We start from the raw sequence: 21,469 nt of genomic DNA on the forward strand, positions 1-21,469 counted from the left end.
ACGGGGGAAGGGTGGGAAGTGGTCGGGGCAGGGGAACAAAGACTTGGGGAGGAGCAACTAAAAGCAGCAGGTGAGGGAGGGGTTACAGACCAAGAGTCCTGAATCATAAAAGGCTTTGTTTTTAAACTACATTTTAGTCTAAGATCAATCTTGAAAAAAATCTAAAGTCAATTCTATTTCAAGTTCTACATCTCCAAATAAAGTTTAAACATCACAGCAATATTCTAGGGGTGGTTTTTGAGGGTCTGAACTCTGTTTGACCCCAACCCTGACCAGAACCTTCAGAGAGGTTGTGATCTATATATGAGGGCCTCTCATAGCTTTGTATTGTGCTCGCTTTGGCAGCACATATACTAAAATTGGATCGATACAGAGAAGATTAGCATGGCCCCTGCGAAAGGATGACACGCAAATCCGTGAAGCGCTCCTTATTTTCCTCACACGTCGAGACACAGAGAAATTGGAACCAAACAGAGAAGATTGGGCGGTAGTGACCCGGGGAGAATAAATTGTCCATTCCCCTCAGTCTAGTCTAAGGAGGAGGGGAAATGCTGGATGAGAGAAGCTCAGTCTACAGTAGAATGACAGGAACATTTGTGAAGACTTCCTTAATTTTGAAATGGGGAGTGAGACAAGGTTGCAGCCTGAGACCAACTTTATTCAACATGTAGACAAATAATTGGCGAGTTAGGCACGGTTGCAGTCTGAGTTCAACTTTATTCAAAGTTTAAAAATGAATTGGGGAGTGAGACAAGGTTGCACTCTGAGTCCAACTTTATTCAATATCTACAAATGAATTGGAGAGAGACTTGTGTTCAATTTTAGTCCAGTTGTATTAAACATAACAAACTTGAATGTCACAACATTTTAAACAGACATCAAAGTCAGACTCAGACTCAAACTCTCTCCCTCTACTAATTGGGGAGTTAGTTATAAGTATCCTTGGCCAGGCCATGTTGCAGAAAACGGGGGAAGGGTGGGAAGTGGTCGGGGCAGGGGAACAAAGACTTGGGGAGGAGCAACTAAAAGCAGCAGGTGAGGGAGGGGTTACAGACCAAGAGTCCTGAATCATAAAAGGCTTTGTTTTTAAACTACATTTTAGTCTAAGATCAATCTTGAAAAAAATCTAAAGTCAATTCTATTTCAAGTTCTACATCTCCAAATAAAGTTTAAACATCACAGCAATATTCTAGGGGTGGTTTTTGAGGGTCTGAACTCTGTTTGACCCCAACCCTGACCAGAACCTTCAGAGAGGTTGTGATCTATATATGAGGGCCTCTCATAGCTTTGTATTGTGCTCGCTTTGGCAGCACATATACTAAAATTGGATCGATACAGAGAAGATTAGCATGGCCCCTGCGAAAGGATGACACGCAAATCCGTGAAGCGCTCCTTATTTTCCTCACACGTCGAGACACAGAGAAATTGGAACCAAACAGAGAAGATTGGGCGGTAGTGACCCGGGGAGAATAAATTGTCCATTCCCCTCAGTCTAGTCTAAGGAGGAGGGGAAATGCTGGATGAGAGAAGCTCAGTCTACAGTAGAATGACAGGAACATTTGTGAAGACTTCCTTAATTTTGAAATGGGGAGTGAGACAAGGTTGCAGCCTGAGACCAACTTTATTCAACATGTAGACAAATAATTGGCGAGTTAGGCACGGTTGCAGTCTGAGTTCAACTTTATTCAAAGTTTAAAAATGAATTGGGGAGTGAGACAAGGTTGCACTCTGAGTCCAACTTTATTCAATATCTACAAATGAATTGGAGAGAGACTTGTGTTCAATTTTAGTCCAGTTGTATTAAACATAACAAACTTGAATGTCACAACATTTTAAACAGACATCAAAGTCAGACTCAGACTCAAACTCTCTCCCTCTACTAATTGGGGAGTTAGTTATAAGTATCCTTGGCCAGGCCATGTTGCAGAAAACGGGGGAAGGGTGGGAAGTGGTCGGGGCAGGGGAACAAAGACTTGGGGAGGAGCAACTAAAAGCAGCAGGTGAGGGAGGGGTTACAGACCAAGAGTCCTGAATCATAAAAGGCTTTGTTTTTAAACTACATTTTAGTCTAAGATCAATCTTGAAAAAAATCTAAAGTCAATTCTATTTCAAGTTCTACATCTCCAAATAAAGTTTAAACATCACAGCAATATTCTAGGGGTGGTTTTTGAGGGTCTGAACTCTGTTTGACCCCAACCCTGACCAGAACCTTCAGAGAGGTTGTGATCTATATATGAGGGCCTCTCATAGCTTTGTATTGTGCTCGCTTTGGCAGCACATATACTAAAATTGGATCGATACAGAGAAGATTAGCATGGCCCCTGCGAAAGGATGACACGCAAATCCGTGAAGCGCTCCTTATTTTCCTCACACGTCGAGACACAGAGAAATTGGAACCAAACAGAGAAGATTGGGCGGTAGTGACCCGGGGAGAATAAATTGTCCATTCCCCTCAGTCTAGTCTAAGGAGGAGGGGAAATGCTGGATGAGAGAAGCTCAGTCTACAGTAGAATGACAGGAACATTTGTGAAGACTTCCTTAATTTTGAAATGGGGAGTGAGACAAGGTTGCAGCCTGAGACCAACTTTATTCAACATGTAGACAAATAATTGGCGAGTTAGGCACGGTTGCAGTCTGAGTTCAACTTTATTCAAAGTTTAAAAATGAATTGGGGAGTGAGACAAGGTTGCACTCTGAGTCCAACTTTATTCAATATCTACAAATGAATTGGAGAGAGACTTGTGTTCAATTTTAGTCCAGTTGTATTAAACATAACAAACTTGAATGTCACAACATTTTAAACAGACATCAAAGTCAGACTCAGACTCAAACTCTCTCCCTCTACTAATTGGGGAGTTAGTTATAAGTATCCTTGGCCAGGCCATGTTGCAGAAAACGGGGGAAGGGTGGGAAGTGGTCGGGGCAGGGGAACAAAGACTTGGGGAGGAGCAACTAAAAGCAGCAGGTGAGGGAGGGGTTACAGACCAAGAGTCCTGAATCATAAAAGGCTTTGTTTTTAAACTACATTTTAGTCTAAGATCAATCTTGAAAAAAATCTAAAGTCAATTCTATTTCAAGTTCTACATCTCCAAATAAAGTTTAAACATCACAGCAATATTCTAGGGGTGGTTTTTGAGGGTCTGAACTCTGTTTGACCCCAACCCTGACCAGAACCTTCAGAGAGGTTGTGATCTATATATGAGGGCCTCTCATAGCTTTGTATTGTGCTCGCTTTGGCAGCACATATACTAAAATTGGATCGATACAGAGAAGATTAGCATGGCCCCTGCGAAAGGATGACACGCAAATCCGTGAAGCGCTCCTTATTTTCCTCACACGTCGAGACACAGAGAAATTGGAACCAAACAGAGAAGATTGGGCGGTAGTGACCCGGGGAGAATAAATTGTCCATTCCCCTCAGTCTAGTCTAAGGAGGAGGGGAAATGCTGGATGAGAGAAGCTCAGTCTACAGTAGAATGACAGGAACATTTGTGAAGACTTCCTTAATTTTGAAATGGGGAGTGAGACAAGGTTGCAGCCTGAGACCAACTTTATTCAACATGTAGACAAATAATTGGCGAGTTAGGCACGGTTGCAGTCTGAGTTCAACTTTATTCAAAGTTTAAAAATGAATTGGGGAGTGAGACAAGGTTGCACTCTGAGTCCAACTTTATTCAATATCTACAAATGAATTGGAGAGAGACTTGTGTTCAATTTTAGTCCAGTTGTATTAAACATAACAAACTTGAATGTCACAACATTTTAAACAGACATCAAAGTCAGACTCAGACTCAAACTCTCTCCCTCTACTAATTGGGGAGTTAGTTATAAGTATCCTTGGCCAGGCCATGTTGCAGAAAACGGGGGAAGGGTGGGAAGTGGTCGGGGCAGGGGAACAAAGACTTGGGGAGGAGCAACTAAAAGCAGCAGGTGAGGGAGGGGTTACAGACCAAGAGTCCTGAATCATAAAAGGCTTTGTTTTTAAACTACATTTTAGTCTAAGATCAATCTTGAAAAAAATCTAAAGTCAATTCTATTTCAAGTTCTACATCTCCAAATAAAGTTTAAACATCACAGCAATATTCTAGGGGTGGTTTTTGAGGGTCTGAACTCTGTTTGACCCCAACCCTGACCAGAACCTTCAGAGAGGTTGTGATCTATATATGAGGGCCTCTCATAGCTTTGTATTGTGCTCGCTTTGGCAGCACATATACTAAAATTGGATCGATACAGAGAAGATTAGCATGGCCCCTGCGAAAGGATGACACGCAAATCCGTGAAGCGCTCCTTATTTTCCTCACACGTCGAGACACAGAGAAATTGGAACCAAACAGAGAAGATTGGGCGGTAGTGACCCGGGGAGAATAAATTGTCCATTCCCCTCAGTCTAGTCTAAGGAGGAGGGGAAATGCTGGATGAGAGAAGCTCAGTCTACAGTAGAATGACAGGAACATTTGTGAAGACTTCCTTAATTTTGAAATGGGGAGTGAGACAAGGTTGCAGCCTGAGACCAACTTTATTCAACATGTAGACAAATAATTGGCGAGTTAGGCACGGTTGCAGTCTGAGTTCAACTTTATTCAAAGTTTAAAAATGAATTGGGGAGTGAGACAAGGTTGCACTCTGAGTCCAACTTTATTCAATATCTACAAATGAATTGGAGAGAGACTTGTGTTCAATTTTAGTCCAGTTGTATTAAACATAACAAACTTGAATGTCACAACATTTTAAACAGACATCAAAGTCAGACTCAGACTCAAACTCTCTCCCTCTACTAATTGGGGAGTTAGTTATAAGTATCCTTGGCCAGGCCATGTTGCAGAAAACGGGGGAAGGGTGGGAAGTGGTCGGGGCAGGGGAACAAAGACTTGGGGAGGAGCAACTAAAAGCAGCAGGTGAGGGAGGGGTTACAGACCAAGAGTCCTGAATCATAAAAGGCTTTGTTTTTAAACTACATTTTAGTCTAAGATCAATCTTGAAAAAAATCTAAAGTCAATTCTATTTCAAGTTCTACATCTCCAAATAAAGTTTAAACATCACAGCAATATTCTAGGGGTGGTTTTTGAGGGTCTGAACTCTGTTTGACCCCAACCCTGACCAGAACCTTCAGAGAGGTTGTGATCTATATATGAGGGCCTCTCATAGCTTTGTATTGTGCTCGCTTTGGCAGCACATATACTAAAATTGGATCGATACAGAGAAGATTAGCATGGCCCCTGCGAAAGGATGACACGCAAATCCGTGAAGCGCTCCTTATTTTCCTCACACGTCGAGACACAGAGAAATTGGAACCAAACAGAGAAGATTGGGCGGTAGTGACCCGGGGAGAATAAATTGTCCATTCCCCTCAGTCTAGTCTAAGGAGGAGGGGAAATGCTGGATGAGAGAAGCTCAGTCTACAGTAGAATGACAGGAACATTTGTGAAGACTTCCTTAATTTTGAAATGGGGAGTGAGACAAGGTTGCAGCCTGAGACCAACTTTATTCAACATGTAGACAAATAATTGGCGAGTTAGGCACGGTTGCAGTCTGAGTTCAACTTTATTCAAAGTTTAAAAATGAATTGGGGAGTGAGACAAGGTTGCACTCTGAGTCCAACTTTATTCAATATCTACAAATGAATTGGAGAGAGACTTGTGTTCAATTTTAGTCCAGTTGTATTAAACATAACAAACTTGAATGTCACAACATTTTAAACAGACATCAAAGTCAGACTCAGACTCAAACTCTCTCCCTCTACTAATTGGGGAGTTAGTTATAAGTATCCTTGGCCAGGCCATGTTGCAGAAAACGGGGGAAGGGTGGGAAGTGGTCGGGGCAGGGGAACAAAGACTTGGGGAGGAGCAACTAAAAGCAGCAGGTGAGGGAGGGGTTACAGACCAAGAGTCCTGAATCATAAAAGGCTTTGTTTTTAAACTACATTTTAGTCTAAGATCAATCTTGAAAAAAATCTAAAGTCAATTCTATTTCAAGTTCTACATCTCCAAATAAAGTTTAAACATCACAGCAATATTCTAGGGGTGGTTTTTGAGGGTCTGAACTCTGTTTGACCCCAACCCTGACCAGAACCTTCAGAGAGGTTGTGATCTATATATGAGGGCCTCTCATAGCTTTGTATTGTGCTCGCTTTGGCAGCACATATACTAAAATTGGATCGATACAGAGAAGATTAGCATGGCCCCTGCGAAAGGATGACACGCAAATCCGTGAAGCGCTCCTTATTTTCCTCACACGTCGAGACACAGAGAAATTGGAACCAAACAGAGAAGATTGGGCGGTAGTGACCCGGGGAGAATAAATTGTCCATTCCCCTCAGTCTAGTCTAAGGAGGAGGGGAAATGCTGGATGAGAGAAGCTCAGTCTACAGTAGAATGACAGGAACATTTGTGAAGACTTCCTTAATTTTGAAATGGGGAGTGAGACAAGGTTGCAGCCTGAGACCAACTTTATTCAACATGTAGACAAATAATTGGCGAGTTAGGCACGGTTGCAGTCTGAGTTCAACTTTATTCAAAGTTTAAAAATGAATTGGGGAGTGAGACAAGGTTGCACTCTGAGTCCAACTTTATTCAATATCTACAAATGAATTGGAGAGAGACTTGTGTTCAATTTTAGTCCAGTTGTATTAAACATAACAAACTTGAATGTCACAACATTTTAAACAGACATCAAAGTCAGACTCAGACTCAAACTCTCTCCCTCTACTAATTGGGGAGTTAGTTATAAGTATCCTTGGCCAGGCCATGTTGCAGAAAACGGGGGAAGGGTGGGAAGTGGTCGGGGCAGGGGAACAAAGACTTGGGGAGGAGCAACTAAAAGCAGCAGGTGAGGGAGGGGTTACAGACCAAGAGTCCTGAATCATAAAAGGCTTTGTTTTTAAACTACATTTTAGTCTAAGATCAATCTTGAAAAAAATCTAAAGTCAATTCTATTTCAAGTTCTACATCTCCAAATAAAGTTTAAACATCACAGCAATATTCTAGGGGTGGTTTTTGAGGGTCTGAACTCTGTTTGACCCCAACCCTGACCAGAACCTTCAGAGAGGTTGTGATCTATATATGAGGGCCTCTCATAGCTTTGTATTGTGCTCGCTTTGGCAGCACATATACTAAAATTGGATCGATACAGAGAAGATTAGCATGGCCCCTGCGAAAGGATGACACGCAAATCCGTGAAGCGCTCCTTATTTTCCTCACACGTCGAGACACAGAGAAATTGGAACCAAACAGAGAAGATTGGGCGGTAGTGACCCGGGGAGAATAAATTGTCCATTCCCCTCAGTCTAGTCTAAGGAGGAGGGGAAATGCTGGATGAGAGAAGCTCAGTCTACAGTAGAATGACAGGAACATTTGTGAAGACTTCCTTAATTTTGAAATGGGGAGTGAGACAAGGTTGCAGCCTGAGACCAACTTTATTCAACATGTAGACAAATAATTGGCGAGTTAGGCACGGTTGCAGTCTGAGTTCAACTTTATTCAAAGTTTAAAAATGAATTGGGGAGTGAGACAAGGTTGCACTCTGAGTCCAACTTTATTCAATATCTACAAATGAATTGGAGAGAGACTTGTGTTCAATTTTAGTCCAGTTGTATTAAACATAACAAACTTGAATGTCACAACATTTTAAACAGACATCAAAGTCAGACTCAGACTCAAACTCTCTCCCTCTACTAATTGGGGAGTTAGTTATAAGTATCCTTGGCCAGGCCATGTTGCAGAAAACGGGGGAAGGGTGGGAAGTGGTCGGGGCAGGGGAACAAAGACTTGGGGAGGAGCAACTAAAAGCAGCAGGTGAGGGAGGGGTTACAGACCAAGAGTCCTGAATCATAAAAGGCTTTGTTTTTAAACTACATTTTAGTCTAAGATCAATCTTGAAAAAAATCTAAAGTCAATTCTATTTCAAGTTCTACATCTCCAAATAAAGTTTAAACATCACAGCAATATTCTAGGGGTGGTTTTTGAGGGTCTGAACTCTGTTTGACCCCAACCATGACCAGAACCTTCAGAGAGGTTGTGATCTATATATGAGGGCCTCTCATAGCTTTGTATTGTGCTCGCTTTGGCAGCACATATACTAAAATTGGATCGATACAGAGAAGATTAGCATGGCCCCTGCGAAAGGATGACACGCAAATCCGTGAAGCGCTCCTTATTTTCCTCACACGTCGAGACACAGAGAAATTGGAACCAAACAGAGAAGATTGGGCGGTAGTGACCCGGGGAGAATAAATTGTCCATTCCCCTCAGTCTAGTCTAAGGAGGAGGGGAAATGCTGGATGAGAGAAGCTCAGTCTACAGTAGAATGACAGGAACATTTGTGAAGACTTCCTTAATTTTGAAATGGGGAGTGAGACAAGGTTGCAGCCTGAGACCAACTTTATTCAACATGTAGACAAATAATTGGCGAGTTAGGCACGGTTGCAGTCTGAGTTCAACTTTATTCAAAGTTTAAAAATGAATTGGGGAGTGAGACAAGGTTGCACTCTGAGTCCAACTTTATTCAATATCTACAAATGAATTGGAGAGAGACTTGTGTTCAATTTTAGTCCAGTTGTATTAAACATAACAAACTTGAATGTCACAACATTTTAAACAGACATCAAAGTCAGACTCAGACTCAAACTCTCTCCCTCTACTAATTGGGGAGTTAGTTATAAGTATCCTTGGCCAGGCCATGTTGCAGAAAACGGGGGAAGGGTGGGAAGTGGTCGGGGCAGGGGAACAAAGACTTGGGGAGGAGCAACTAAAAGCAGCAGGTGAGGGAGGGGTTACAGACCAAGAGTCCTGAATCATAAAAGGCTTTGTTTTTAAACTACATTTTAGTCTAAGATCAATCTTGAAAAAAATCTAAAGTCAATTCTATTTCAAGTTCTACATCTCCAAATAAAGTTTAAACATCACAGCAATATTCTAGGGGTGGTTTTTGAGGGTCTGAACTCTGTTTGACCCCAACCCTGACCAGAACCTTCAGAGAGGTTGTGATCTATATATGAGGGCCTCTCATAGCTTTGTATTGTGCTCGCTTTGGCAGCACATATACTAAAATTGGATCGATACAGAGAAGATTAGCATGGCCCCTGCGAAAGGATGACACGCAAATCCGTGAAGCGCTCCTTATTTTCCTCACACGTCGAGACACAGAGAAATTGGAACCAAACAGAGAAGATTGGGCGGTAGTGACCCGGGGAGAATAAATTGTCCATTCCCCTCAGTCTAGTCTAAGGAGGAGGGGAAATGCTGGATGAGAGAAGCTCAGTCTACAGTAGAATGACAGGAACATTTGTGAAGACTTCCTTAATTTTGAAATGGGGAGTGAGACAAGGTTGCAGCCTGAGACCAACTTTATTCAACATGTAGACAAATAATTGGCGAGTTAGGCACGGTTGCAGTCTGAGTTCAACTTTATTCAAAGTTTAAAAATGAATTGGGGAGTGAGACAAGGTTGCACTCTGAGTCCAACTTTATTCAATATCTACAAATGAATTGGAGAGAGACTTGTGTTCAATTTTAGTCCAGTTGTATTAAACATAACAAACTTGAATGTCACAACATTTTAAACAGACATCAAAGTCAGACTCAGACTCAAACTCTCTCCCTCTACTAATTGGGGAGTTAGTTATAAGTATCCTTGGCCAGGCCATGTTGCAGAAAACGGGGGAAGGGTGGGAAGTGGTCAGGGCAGGGGAACAAAGACTTGGGGAGGAGCAACTAAAAGCAGCAGGTGAGGGAGGGGTTACAGACCAAGAGTCCTGAATCATAAAAGGCTTTGTTTTTAAACTACATTTTAGTCTAAGATCAATCTTGAAAAAAATCTAAAGTCAATTCTATTTCAAGTTCTACATCTCCAAATAAAGTTTAAACATCACAGCAATATTCTAGGGGTGGTTTTTGAGGGTCTGAACTCTGTTTGACCCCAACCCTGACCAGAACCTTCAGAGAGGTTGTGATCTATATATGAGGGCCTCTCATAGCTTTGTATTGTGCTCGCTTTGGCAGCACATATACTAAAATTGGATCGATACAGAGAAGATTAGCATGGCCCCTGCGAAAGGATGACACGCAAATCCGTGAAGCGCTCCTTATTTTCCTCACACGTCGAGACACAGAGAAATTGGAACCAAACAGAGAAGATTGGGCGGTAGTGACCCGGGGAGAATAAATTGTCCATTCCCCTCAGTCTAGTCTAAGGAGGAGGGGAAATGCTGGATGAGAGAAGCTCAGTCTACAGTAGAATGACAGGAACATTTGTGAAGACTTCCTTAATTTTGAAATGGGGAGTGAGACAAGGTTGCAGCCTGAGACCAACTTTATTCAACATGTAGACAAATAATTGGCGAGTTAGGCACGGTTGCAGTCTGAGTTCAACTTTATTCAAAGTTTAAAAATGAATTGGGGAGTGAGACAAGGTTGCACTCTGAGTCCAACTTTATTCAATATCTACAAATGAATTGGAGAGAGACTTGTGTTCAATTTTAGTCCAGTTGTATTAAACATAACAAACTTGAATGTCACAACATTTTAAACAGACATCAAAGTCAGACTCAGACTCAAACTCTCTCCCTCTACTAATTGGGGAGTTAGTTATAAGTATCCTTGGCCAGGCCATGTTGCAGAAAACGGGGGAAGGGTGGGAAGTGGTCGGGGCAGGGGAACAAAGACTTGGGGAGGAGCAACTAAAAGCAGCAGGTGAGGGAGGGGTTACAGACCAAGAGTCCTGAATCATAAAAGGCTTTGTTTTTAAACTACATTTTAGTCTAAGATCAATCTTGAAAAAAATCTAAAGTCAATTCTATTTCAAGTTCTACATCTCCAAATAAAGTTTAAACATCACAGCAATATTCTAGGGGTGGTTTTTGAGGGTCTGAACTCTGTTTGACCCCAACCCTGACCAGAACCTTCAGAGAGGTTGTGATCTATATATGAGGGCCTCTCATAGCTTTGTATTGTGCTCGCTTTGGCAGCACATATACTAAAATTGGATCGATACAGAGAAGATTAGCATGGCCCCTGCGAAAGGATGACACGCAAATCCGTGAAGCGCTCCTTATTTTCCTCACACGTCGAGACACAGAGAAATTGGAACCAAACAGAGAAGATTGGGCGGTAGTGACCCGGGGAGAATAAATTGTCCATTCCCCTCAGTCTAGTCTAAGGAGGAGGGGAAATGCTGGATGAGAGAAGCTCAGTCTACAGTAGAATGACAGGAACATTTGTGAAGACTTCCTTAATTTTGAAATGGGGAGTGAGACAAGGTTGCAGCCTGAGACCAACTTTATTCAACATGTAGACAAATAATTGGCGAGTTAGGCACGGTTGCAGTCTGAGTTCAACTTTATTCAAAGTTTAAAAATGAATTGGGGAGTGAGACAAGGTTGCACTCTGAGTCCAACTTTATTCAATATCTACAAATGAATTGGAGAGAGACTTGTGTTCAATTTTAGTCCAGTTGTATTAAACATAACAAACTTGAATGTCACAACATTTTAAACAGACATCAAAGTCAGACTCAGACTCAAACTCTCTCCCTCTACTAATTGGGGAGTTAGTTATAAGTATCCTTGGCCAGGCCATGTTGCAGAAAACGGGGGAAGGGTGGGAAGTGGTCGGGGCAGGGGAACAAAGACTTGGGGAGGAGCAACTAAAAGCAGCAGGTGAGGGAGGGGTTACAGACCAAGAGTCCTGAATCATAAAAGGCTTTGTTTTTAAACTACATTTTAGTCTAAGATCAATCTTGAAAAAAATCTAAAGTCAATTCTATTTCAAGTTCTACATCTCCAAATAAAGTTTAAACATCACAGCAATATTCTAGGGGTGGTTTTTGAGGGTCTGAACTCTGTTTGACCCCAACCCTGACCAGAACCTTCAGAGAGGTTGTGATCTATATATGAGGGCCTCTCATAGCTTTGTATTGTGCTCGCTTTGGCAGCACATATACTAAAATTGGATCGATACAGAGAAGATTAGCATGGCCCCTGCGAAAGGATGACACGCAAATCCGTGAAGCGCTCCTTATTTTCCTCACACGTCGAGACACAGAGAAATTGGAACCAAACAGAGAAGATTGGGCGGTAGTGACCCGGGGAGAATAAATTGTCCATTCCCCTCAGTCTAGTCTAAGGAGGAGGGGAAATGCTGGATGAGAGAAGCTCAGTCTACAGTAGAATGACAGGAACATTTGTGAAGACTTCCTTAATTTTGAAATGGGGAGTGAGACAAGGTTGCAGCCTGAGACCAACTTTATTCAACATGTAGACAAATAATTGGCGAGTTAGGCACGGTTGCAGTCTGAGTTCAACTTTATTCAAAGTTTAAAAATGAATTGGGGAGTGAGACAAGGTTGCACTCTGAGTCCAACTTTATTCAATATCTACAAATGAATTGGAGAGAGACTTGTGTTCAATTTTAGTCCAGTTGTATTAAACATAACAAACTTGAATGTCACAACATTTTAAACAGACATCAAAGTCAGACTCAGACTCAAACTCTCTCCCTCTACTAATTGGGGAGTTAGTTATAAGTATCCTTGGCCAGGCCATGTTGCAGAAAACGGGGGAAGGGTGGGAAGTGGTCGGGGCAGGGGAACAAAGACTTGGGGAGGAGCAACTAAAAGCAGCAGGTGAGGGAGGGGTTACAGACCAAGAGTCCTGAATCATAAAAGGCTTTGTTTTTAAACTACATTTTAGTCTAAGATCAATCTTGAAAAAAATCTAAAGTCAATTCTATTTCAAGTTCTACATCTCCAAATAAAGTTTAAACATCACAGCAATATTCTAGGGGTGGTTTTTGAGGGTCTGAACTCTGTTTGACCCCAACCCTGACCAGAACCTTCAGAGAGGTTGTGATCTATATATGAGGGCCTCTCATAGCTTTGTATTGTGCTCGCTTTGGCAGCACATATACTAAAATTGGATCGATACAGAGAAGATTAGCATGGCCCCTGCGAAAGGATGACACGCAAATCCGTGAAGCGCTCCTTATTTTCCTCACACGTCGAGACACAGAGAAATTGGAACCAAACAGAGAAGATTGGGCGGTAGTGACCCGGGGAGAATAAATTGTCCATTCCCCTCAGTCTAGTCTAAGGAGGAGGGGAAATGCTGGATGAGAGAAGCTCAGTCTACAGTAGAATGACAGGAACATTTGTGAAGACTTCCTTAATTTTGAAATGGGGAGTGAGACAAGGTTGCAGCCTGAGACCAACTTTATTCAACATGTAGACAAATAATTGGCGAGTTAGGCACGGTTGCAGTCTGAGTTCAACTTTATTCAAAGTTTAAAAATGAATTGGGGAGTGAGACAAGGTTGCACTCTGAGTCCAACTTTATTCAATATCTACAAATGAATTGGAGAGAGACTTGTGTTCAATTTTAGTCCAGTTGTATTAAACATAACAAACTTGAATGTCACAACATTTTAAACAGACATCAAAGTCAGACTCAGACTCAAACTCTCTCCCTCTACTAATTGGGGAGTTAGTTATAAGTATCCTTGGCCAGGCCATGTTGCAGAAAACGGGGGAAGGGTGGGAAGTGGTCGGGGCAGGGGAACAAAGACTTGGGGAGGAGCAACTAAAAGCAGCAGGTGAGGGAGGGGTTACAGACCAAGAGTCCTGAATCATAAAAGGCTTTGTTTTTTAAACTACATTTTAGTCTAAGATCAATCTTGAAAAAAATCTAAAGTCAATTCTATTTCAAGTTCTACATCTCCAAATAAAGTTTAAACATCACAGCAATATTCTAGGGGTGGTTTTTGAGGGTCTGAACTCTGTTTGACCCCAACCCTGACCAGAACCTTCAGAGAGGTTGTGATCTATATATGAGGGCCTCTCATAGCTTTGTATTGTGCTCGCTTTGGCAGCACATATACTAAAATTGGATCGATACAGAGAAGATTAGCATGGCCCCTGCGAAAGGATGACACGCAAATCCGTGAAGCGCTCCTTATTTTCCTCACACGTCGAGACACAGAGAAATTGGAACCAAACAGAGAAGATTGGGCGGTAGTGACCCGGGGAGAATAAATTGTCCATTCCCCTCAGTCTAGTCTAAGGAGGAGGGGAAATGCTGGATGAGAGAAGCTCAGTCTACAGTAGAATGACAGGAACATTTGTGAAGACTTCCTTAATTTTGAAATGGGGAGTGAGACAAGGTTGCAGCCTGAGACCAACTTTATTCAACATGTAGACAAATAATTGGCGAGTTAGGCACGGTTGCAGTCTGAGTTCAACTTTATTCAAAGTTTAAAAATGAATTGGGGAGTGAGACAAGGTTGCACTCTGAGTCCAACTTTATTCAATATCTACAAATGAATTGGAGAGAGACTTGTGTTCAATTTTAGTCCAGTTGTATTAAACATAACAAACTTGAATGTCACAACATTTTAAACAGACATCAAAGTCAGACTCAGACTCAAACTCTCTCCCTCTACCAATTGGGGAGTTAGTTATAAGTATCCTTGGCCAGGCCATGTTGCAGAAAACGGGGGAAGGGTGGGAAGTGGTCGGGGCAGGGGAACAAAGACTTGGGGAGGAGCAACTAAAAGCAGCAGGTGAGGGAGGGGTTACAGACCAAGAGTCCTGAATCATAAAAGGCTTTGTTTTTAAACTACATTTTAGTCTAAGATCAATCTTGAAAAAAATCTAAAGTCAATTCTATTTCAAGTTCTACATCTCCAAATAAAGTTTAAACATCACAGCAATATTCTAGGGGTGGTTTTTGAGGGTCTGAACTCTGTTTGACCCCAACCCTGACCAGAACCTTCAGAGAGGTTGTGATCTATATATGAGGGCCTCTCATAGCTTTGTATTGTGCTCGCTTTGGCAGCACATATACTAAAATTGGATCGATACAGAGAAGATTAGCATGGCCCCTGCGAAAGGATGACACGCAAATCCGTGAAGCGCTCCTTATTTTCCTCACACGTCGAGACACAGAGAAATTGGAACCAAACAGAGAAGATTGGGCGGTAGTGACCCGGGGAGAATAAATTGTCCATTCCCCTCAGTCTAGTCTAAGGAGGAGGGGAAATGCTGGATGAGAGAAGCTCAGTCTACAGTAGAATGACAGGAACATTTGTGAAGACTTCCTTAATTTTGAAATGGGGAGTGAGACAAGGTTGCAGCCTGAGACCAACTTTATTCAACATGTAGACAAATAATTGGCGAGTTAGGCACGGTTGCAGTCTGAGTTCAACTTTATTCAAAGTTTAAAAATGAATTGGGGAGTGAGACAAGGTTGCACTCTGAGTCCAACTTTATTCAATATCTACAAATGAATTGGAGAGAGACTTGTGTTCAATTTTAGTCCAGTTGTATTAAACATAACAAACTTGAATGTCACAACATTTTAAACAGACATCAAAGTCAGACTCAGACTCAAACTCTCTCCCTCTACTAATTGGGGAGTTAGTTATAAGTATCCTTGGCCAGGCCATGTTTCAGAAAACGGGGGAAGGGTGGGAAGTGGTCGGGGCAGGGGAACAAAGACTTGGGGAGGAGCAACTAAAAGCAGCAGGTGAGGGAGGGGTTACAGACCAAGAGTCCTGAATCATAAAAGGCTTTGTTTTTAAACTACATTTTAGTCTAAGATCAATCTTGAAAAAAATCTAAAGTCAATTCTATTTCAAGTTCTACATCTCCAAATAAAGTTTAAACATCACAGCAATATTCTAGGGGTGGTTTTTGAGGGTCTGAACTCTGTTTGACCCCAACCATGACCAGAACCTTCAGAGAGGTTGTGATCTATATATGAGGGCCTCTCATAGCTTTGTATTGTGCTTGCTTTGGCAGCACATATACTAAAATTGGATCGATAGCAGAGAAGATTAGCATGGCCCCTGCGAAAGGATGACACGCAAATCCGTGAAGCGCTCCTTATTTTCCTCACACGTCGAGACACAGAGAAATTGGAACCAAACAGAGAAGATTGGGCGGTAGTGACCCGGGGAGAATAAATTGTCCATTCCCCTCAGTCTAGTCTAAGGAGGAGGGGAAATGCTGGATGAGAGAAGCTCAGTCTACAGTAGAATGACAGGAACATTTGTGAAGACTTCCTTAATTTTGAAATGGGGAGTGAGACAAGGTTGCAGCCTGAGACCAACTTTATTCAACATGTAGACAAATAATTGGCGAGTTAGGCACGGTTGCAGTCTGAGTTCAACTTTATTCAAAGTTTAAAAATGAATTGGGGAGTGAGACAAGGTTGCACTCTGAGTCCAACTTTATTCAATATCTACAAATGAATTGGAGAGAGACTTGTGTTCAATTTTAGTCCAGTTGTATTAAACATAACAAACTTGAATGTCACAACATTTTAAACAGACATCAAAGTCAGACTCAGACTCAAACTCTCTCCCTCTACTAATTGGGGAGTTAGTTATAAGTATCCTTGGCCAGGCCATGTTGCAGAAAACGGGGGAAGGGTGGGAAGTGGTCGGGGCAGGGGAACAAAGACTTGGGGAGGAGCAACTAAAAGCAGCAGGTGAGGGAGGGGTTACAGACCAAGAGTCCTGAATCATAAAAGGCTTTGTTTTTAAACTACATTTTAGTCTAAGATCAATCTTGAAAAAAATCTAAAGTCAATTCTATTTCAAGTTCTACATCTCCAAATAAAGTTTAAACATCACAGCAATATTCTAGGGGTGGTTTTTGAGGGTCTGAACTCTGTTTGACCCCAACCCTGACCAGAACCTTCAGAGAGGTTGTGATCTATATATGAGGGCCTCTCATAGCTTTGTATTGTGCTCGCTTTGGCAGCACATATACTAAAATTGGATCGATACAGAGAAGATTAGCATGGCCCCTGCGAAAGGATGACACGCAAATCCGTGAAGCGCTCCTTATTTTCCTCACACGTCGAGACACAGAGAAATTGGAACCAAACAGAGAAGATTGGGCGGTAGTGACCCGGGGAGAATAAATTGTCCATTCCCCTCAGTCTAGTCTAAGGAGGAGGGGAAATGCTGGATGAGAGAAGCTCAGTCTACAGTAGAATGACAGGAACATTTGTGAAGACTTCCTTAATTTTGAAATGGGGAGTGAGACAAGGTTGCAGCCTGAGACCAACTTTATTCAACATGTAGACAAATAATTGGCGAGTTAGGCACGGTTGCAGTCTGAGTTCAACTTTATTCAAAGTTTAAAAATGAATTGGGGAGTGAGACAAGGTTGCACTCTGAGTCCAACTTTATTCAATATCTACAAATGAATTGGAGAGAGACTTGTGTTCAATTTTAGTCCAGTTGTATTAAACATAACAAACTTGAATGTCACAACATTTTAAACAGACATCAAAGTCAGACTCAGACTCAAACTCTCTCCCTCTACTAATTGGGGAGTTAGTTATAAGTATCCTTGGCCAGGCCATGTTGCAGAAAACGGGGGAAGGGTGGGAAGTGGTCGGGGCAGGGGAACAAAGACTTGGGGAGGAGCAACTAAAAGCAGCAGGTGAGGGAGGGGTTACAGACCAAGAGTCCTGAATCATAAAAGGCTTTGTTTTTAAACTACATTTTAGTCTAAGATCAATCTTGAAAAAAATCTAAAGTCAATTCTATTTCAAGTTCTACATCTCCAAATAAAGTTTAAACATCACAGCAATATTCTAGGGGTGGTTTTTGAGGGTCTGAACTCTGTTTGACCCCAACCCTGACCAGAACCTTCAGAGAGGTTGTGATCTATATATGAGGGCCTCTCATAGCTTTGTATTGTGCTCGCTTTGGCAGCACATATACTAAAATTGGATCGATACAGAGAAGATTAGCATGGCCCCTGCGAAAGGATGACACGCAAATCCGTGAAGCGCTCCTTATTTTCCTCACACGTCGAGACACAGAGAAATTGGAACCAAACAGAGAAGATTGGGCGGTAGTGACCCGGGGAGAATAAATTGTCCATTCCCCTCAGTCTAGTCTAAGGAGGAGGGGAAATGCTGGATGAGAGAAGCTCAGTCTACAGTAGAATGACAGGAACATTTGTGAAGACTTCCTTAATTTTGAAATGGGGAGTGAGACAAGGTTGCAGCCTGAGACCAACTTTATTCAACATGTAGACAAATAATTGGCGAGTTAGGCACGGTTGCAGTCTGAGTTCAACTTTATTCAAAGTTTAAAAATGAATTGGGGAGTGAGACAAGGTTGCACTCTGAGTCCAACTTTATTCAATATCTACAAATGAATTGGAGAGAGACTTGTGTTCAATTTTAGTCCAGTTGTATTAAACATAACAAACTTGAATGTCACAACATTTTAAACAGACATCAAAGTCAGACTCAGACTCAAACTCTCTCCCTCTACCAATTGGGGAGTTAGTTATAAGTATCCTTGGCCAGGCCATGTTGCAGAAAACGGGGGAAGGGTGGGAAGTGGTCGGGGCAGGGGAACAAAGACTTGGGGAGGAGCAACTAAAAGCAGCAGGTGAGGGAGGGGTTACAGACCAAGAGTCCTGAATCATAAAAGGCTTTGTTTTTAAACTACATTTTAGTCTAAGATCAATCTTGAAAAAAATCTAAAGTCAATTCTATTTCAAGTTCTACATCTCCAAATAAAGTTTAAACATCACAGCAATATTCTAGGGGTGGTTTTTGAGGGTCTGAACTCTGTTTGACCCCAACCCTGACCAGAACCTTCAGAGAGGTTGTGATCTATATATGAGGGCCTCTCATAGCTTTGTATTGTGCTCGCTTTGGCAGCACATATACTAAAATTGGATCGATACAGAGAAGATTAGCATGGCCCCTGCGAAAGGATGACACGCAAATCCGTGAAGCGCTCCTTATTTTCCTCACACGTCGAGACACAGAGAAATTGGAACCAAACAGAGAAGATTGGGCGGTAGTGACCCGGGAGAATAAATTGTCCATTCCCCTCAGTCTAGTCTAAGGAGGAGGGGAAATGCTGGATGAGAGAAGCTCAGTCTACAGTAGAATGACAGGAACATTTGTGAAGACTTCCTTAATTTTGAAATGGGGAGTGAGACAAGGTTGCAGCCTGAGACCAACTTTATTCAACATGTAGACAAATAATTGGCGAGTTAGGCACGGTTGCAGTCTGAGTTCAACTTTATTCAAAGTTTAAAAATGAATTGGGGAGTGAGACAAGGTTGCACTCTGAGTCCAACTTTATTCAATATCTACAAATGAATTGGAGAGAGACTTGTGTTCAATTTAGTCCAGTTGTATTAAACATAACAAACTTGAATGTCACAACATTTTAAACAGACATCAAAGTCAGACTCAGACTCAAACTCTCTCCCTCTACTAATTGGGGAGTTAGTTATAAGTATCCTTGGCCAGGCCATGTTTCAGAAAACGGGGGAAGGGTGGGAAGTGGTCGGGGCAGGGGAACAAAGACTTGGGAGGAGCAACTAAAAGCAGCAGGTGAGGGAGGGGTTACAGACCAAGAGTCCTGAATCATAAAAGGCTTTGTTTTAAACTACATTTTAGTCTAAGATCAATCTTGAAAAAAATCTAAAGTCAATTCTATTTCAAGTTCTACATCTCCAAATAAAGTTTAAACATCACAGCAATATTCTAGGGGTGGTTTTTGAGGGTCTGAACTCTGTTTGACCCCAACCATGACCAGAAACCTTCAGAGAGGTTGTGATCTATATATGAGGGCCTCTCATAGCTTTGTATTGTGCTCGCTTTGGCAGCACATATACTAAAATTGGATCGATACAGAGAAGATTAGCATGGCCCCTGCGAAAGGATGACACGCAAATCCGTGAAGCGCTCCTTATTTTCCTCACACGTCGAGACACAGAGAAATTGGAACCAAACAGAGAAGATTGGGCGGTAGTGACCCGGGGAGAATAAATTGTCCATTCCCCTCAGTCTAGTCTAAGGAGGAGGGGAAATGCTGGATGAGAGAAGCTCAGTCTACAGTAGAATGACAGGAACATTTGTGAAGACTTCCTTAATTTTGAAATGGGGAGTGAGACAAGGTTGCAGCCTGAGACCAACTTTATTCAACATGTAGACAATAATTGGCGAGTTAGGCACGGTTGCAGTCTGAGTTCAACTTTATTCAAAGTTTAAAAATGAATTGGGGAGTGAGACAAGGTTGCACTCTGAGTCCAACTTTATTCAATATCTACAAATGAATTGGAGAGAGACTTGTGTTCAATTTTAGTCCAGTTGTATTAAACATAACAAACTTGAATGTCACAACATTTTAAACAGACATCAAAGTCAGACTCAGACTCAAACTCTCTCCCTCTACTAATTGGGGAGTTAGTTATAAGTATCCTTGGCCAGGCCATGTTGCAGAAAACGGGGGAAGGGTGGGAAGTGGTCGGGGCAGGGGAACAAAGACTTGGGGAGGGAGCAACTAAAAGCAGCAGGTGAGGGAGGGGTTACAGACCAAGAGTCCTGAATCATAAAAGGCTTTGTTTTTAAACTACATTTTAGTCTAAGATCAATCTTGAAAAAAATCTAAAGTCAATTCTATTTCAAGTTCTACATCTCCAAATAAAGTTTAAACATCACAGCAATATTCTAGGGGTGGTTTTGAGGGTCTGAACTCTGTTTGACCCCAACCCTGACCAGAACCTTCAGAGAGGTTGTGATCTATATATGAGGGCCTCTCATAGCTTTGTATTGTGCTCGCTTTGGCAGCACATATACTAAAATTGGATCGATACAGAGAAGATTAGCATGGCCCCTGCGAAAGGATGACACGCAAATCCGTGAAGCGCTCCTTATTTTCCTCACACGTCGAGACAGAGAAATTGGAACCAAACAGAGAAGATTGGGCGGTAGTGACCCGGGGAGAATAAATTGTCCATTCCCCTCAGTCTAGTCTAAGGAGGGAGGGGAAATGCTGGATGAGAGAAGCTCAGTCTACAGTAGAATGACAGGAACATTTGTGAAGACTTCCTTAATTTTGAAATGGGGAGTGAGACAAGGTTGCAGCCTGAGACCAACTTTATTCAACATGTAGACAAATAATTGGCGAGTTAGGCACGGTTGCAGTCTGAGTTCAACTTTATTCAAAGTTTAAAAATGAATTGGGGAGTGAGACAAGGTTGCACTCTGAGTCCAACTTTATTCAATATCTACAAATGAATTGGAGAGAGACTTGTGTCAATTTTAGTCCAGTTGTATTAAACATAACAAACTTGAATGTCACAACATTTTAAACAGACATCAAAGTCAGACTCAGACTCAAACTCTCTCCCTCTACTAATTGGGGAGTTAGTTATAAGTATCCTTGGCCAGGCCATGTTGCAGAAAACGGGGGAAGGGTGGAAGTGGTCGGGGCAGGGGAACAAAGACTTGGGGAGGAGCAACTAAAAGCAGCAGGTGAGGGAGGGGTACAGACCAAGAGTCCTGAATCATAAAAGGCTTTGTTTTTAAACTACATTTTAGTCTAAGATCAATCTTGAAAAAAATCTAAAGTCAATTCTATTTCAAGTTCTACATCTCCAAATTAAAGTTAAACATCACAGCAATATTCTAGGGGTGGTTTTTGAGGGT

The 21,469-nt window shown here is 41.9% G+C and overlaps 22 non-coding genes across 22 annotated transcripts; all 22 read left to right on the plus strand.

The window, feature by feature from the left end:
- The first annotated feature begins 329 nt into the window (after positions 1-329).
- Positions 330-436, plus strand: LOC118940597. The gene has a single exon (XR_005037185.1). It is a non-coding gene; the product is annotated as a U6 spliceosomal RNA (small nuclear RNA).
- An 858-nt stretch (positions 437-1,294) lies between these two features.
- Positions 1,295-1,401, plus strand: LOC118940598. The gene has a single exon (XR_005037186.1). It is a non-coding gene; the product is annotated as a U6 spliceosomal RNA (small nuclear RNA).
- Positions 1,402-2,259: 858 nt separating this feature from the next.
- Positions 2,260-2,366, plus strand: LOC118940600. The gene has a single exon (XR_005037188.1). It is a non-coding gene; the product is annotated as a U6 spliceosomal RNA (small nuclear RNA).
- Positions 2,367-3,224: 858 nt separating this feature from the next.
- On the plus strand, positions 3,225-3,331 carry LOC118940601. Its single transcript, XR_005037189.1, has one exon. It is a non-coding gene; the product is annotated as a U6 spliceosomal RNA (small nuclear RNA).
- Positions 3,332-4,189: 858 nt separating this feature from the next.
- On the plus strand, positions 4,190-4,296 carry LOC118940602. The gene has a single exon (XR_005037190.1). It is a non-coding gene; the product is annotated as a U6 spliceosomal RNA (small nuclear RNA).
- Positions 4,297-5,154: 858 nt separating this feature from the next.
- On the plus strand, positions 5,155-5,261 carry LOC118940603. Its single transcript, XR_005037191.1, has one exon. It is a non-coding gene; the product is annotated as a U6 spliceosomal RNA (small nuclear RNA).
- Positions 5,262-6,119: 858 nt separating this feature from the next.
- LOC118940604 lies at positions 6,120-6,226 on the plus strand. Its single transcript, XR_005037192.1, has one exon. It is a non-coding gene; the product is annotated as a U6 spliceosomal RNA (small nuclear RNA).
- An 858-nt stretch (positions 6,227-7,084) lies between these two features.
- On the plus strand, positions 7,085-7,191 carry LOC118940605. Its single transcript, XR_005037193.1, has one exon. It is a non-coding gene; the product is annotated as a U6 spliceosomal RNA (small nuclear RNA).
- An 858-nt stretch (positions 7,192-8,049) lies between these two features.
- Positions 8,050-8,156, plus strand: LOC118940606. The gene has a single exon (XR_005037194.1). It is a non-coding gene; the product is annotated as a U6 spliceosomal RNA (small nuclear RNA).
- Positions 8,157-9,014: 858 nt separating this feature from the next.
- Positions 9,015-9,121, plus strand: LOC118940607. The gene has a single exon (XR_005037195.1). It is a non-coding gene; the product is annotated as a U6 spliceosomal RNA (small nuclear RNA).
- Positions 9,122-9,979: 858 nt separating this feature from the next.
- On the plus strand, positions 9,980-10,086 carry LOC118940608. Its single transcript, XR_005037196.1, has one exon. It is a non-coding gene; the product is annotated as a U6 spliceosomal RNA (small nuclear RNA).
- An 858-nt stretch (positions 10,087-10,944) lies between these two features.
- Positions 10,945-11,051, plus strand: LOC118940609. Its single transcript, XR_005037197.1, has one exon. It is a non-coding gene; the product is annotated as a U6 spliceosomal RNA (small nuclear RNA).
- An 858-nt stretch (positions 11,052-11,909) lies between these two features.
- On the plus strand, positions 11,910-12,016 carry LOC118940611. Its single transcript, XR_005037199.1, has one exon. It is a non-coding gene; the product is annotated as a U6 spliceosomal RNA (small nuclear RNA).
- An 858-nt stretch (positions 12,017-12,874) lies between these two features.
- Positions 12,875-12,981, plus strand: LOC118940612. The gene has a single exon (XR_005037200.1). It is a non-coding gene; the product is annotated as a U6 spliceosomal RNA (small nuclear RNA).
- An 859-nt stretch (positions 12,982-13,840) lies between these two features.
- On the plus strand, positions 13,841-13,947 carry LOC118940613. The gene has a single exon (XR_005037201.1). It is a non-coding gene; the product is annotated as a U6 spliceosomal RNA (small nuclear RNA).
- Positions 13,948-14,805: 858 nt separating this feature from the next.
- Positions 14,806-14,912, plus strand: LOC118940614. The gene has a single exon (XR_005037202.1). It is a non-coding gene; the product is annotated as a U6 spliceosomal RNA (small nuclear RNA).
- An 858-nt stretch (positions 14,913-15,770) lies between these two features.
- On the plus strand, positions 15,771-15,878 carry LOC118940644. Its single transcript, XR_005037232.1, has one exon. It is a non-coding gene; the product is annotated as a U6 spliceosomal RNA (small nuclear RNA).
- Positions 15,879-16,736: 858 nt separating this feature from the next.
- Positions 16,737-16,843, plus strand: LOC118940615. The gene has a single exon (XR_005037203.1). It is a non-coding gene; the product is annotated as a U6 spliceosomal RNA (small nuclear RNA).
- Positions 16,844-17,701: 858 nt separating this feature from the next.
- LOC118940616 lies at positions 17,702-17,808 on the plus strand. Its single transcript, XR_005037204.1, has one exon. It is a non-coding gene; the product is annotated as a U6 spliceosomal RNA (small nuclear RNA).
- Positions 17,809-18,666: 858 nt separating this feature from the next.
- On the plus strand, positions 18,667-18,773 carry LOC118940617. Its single transcript, XR_005037205.1, has one exon. It is a non-coding gene; the product is annotated as a U6 spliceosomal RNA (small nuclear RNA).
- An 855-nt stretch (positions 18,774-19,628) lies between these two features.
- On the plus strand, positions 19,629-19,735 carry LOC118940618. Its single transcript, XR_005037206.1, has one exon. It is a non-coding gene; the product is annotated as a U6 spliceosomal RNA (small nuclear RNA).
- Positions 19,736-20,592: 857 nt separating this feature from the next.
- On the plus strand, positions 20,593-20,699 carry LOC118940619. Its single transcript, XR_005037207.1, has one exon. It is a non-coding gene; the product is annotated as a U6 spliceosomal RNA (small nuclear RNA).
- The last annotated feature ends 770 nt before the right edge of the window (positions 20,700-21,469 follow it).

Source organism: Oncorhynchus mykiss, chromosome 17, assembly GCF_013265735.2.
Source record: "Oncorhynchus mykiss isolate Arlee chromosome 17, USDA_OmykA_1.1, whole genome shotgun sequence".
In the NCBI taxonomy this organism is placed as follows: Eukaryota; Metazoa; Chordata; class Actinopteri; order Salmoniformes; family Salmonidae; genus Oncorhynchus; species Oncorhynchus mykiss.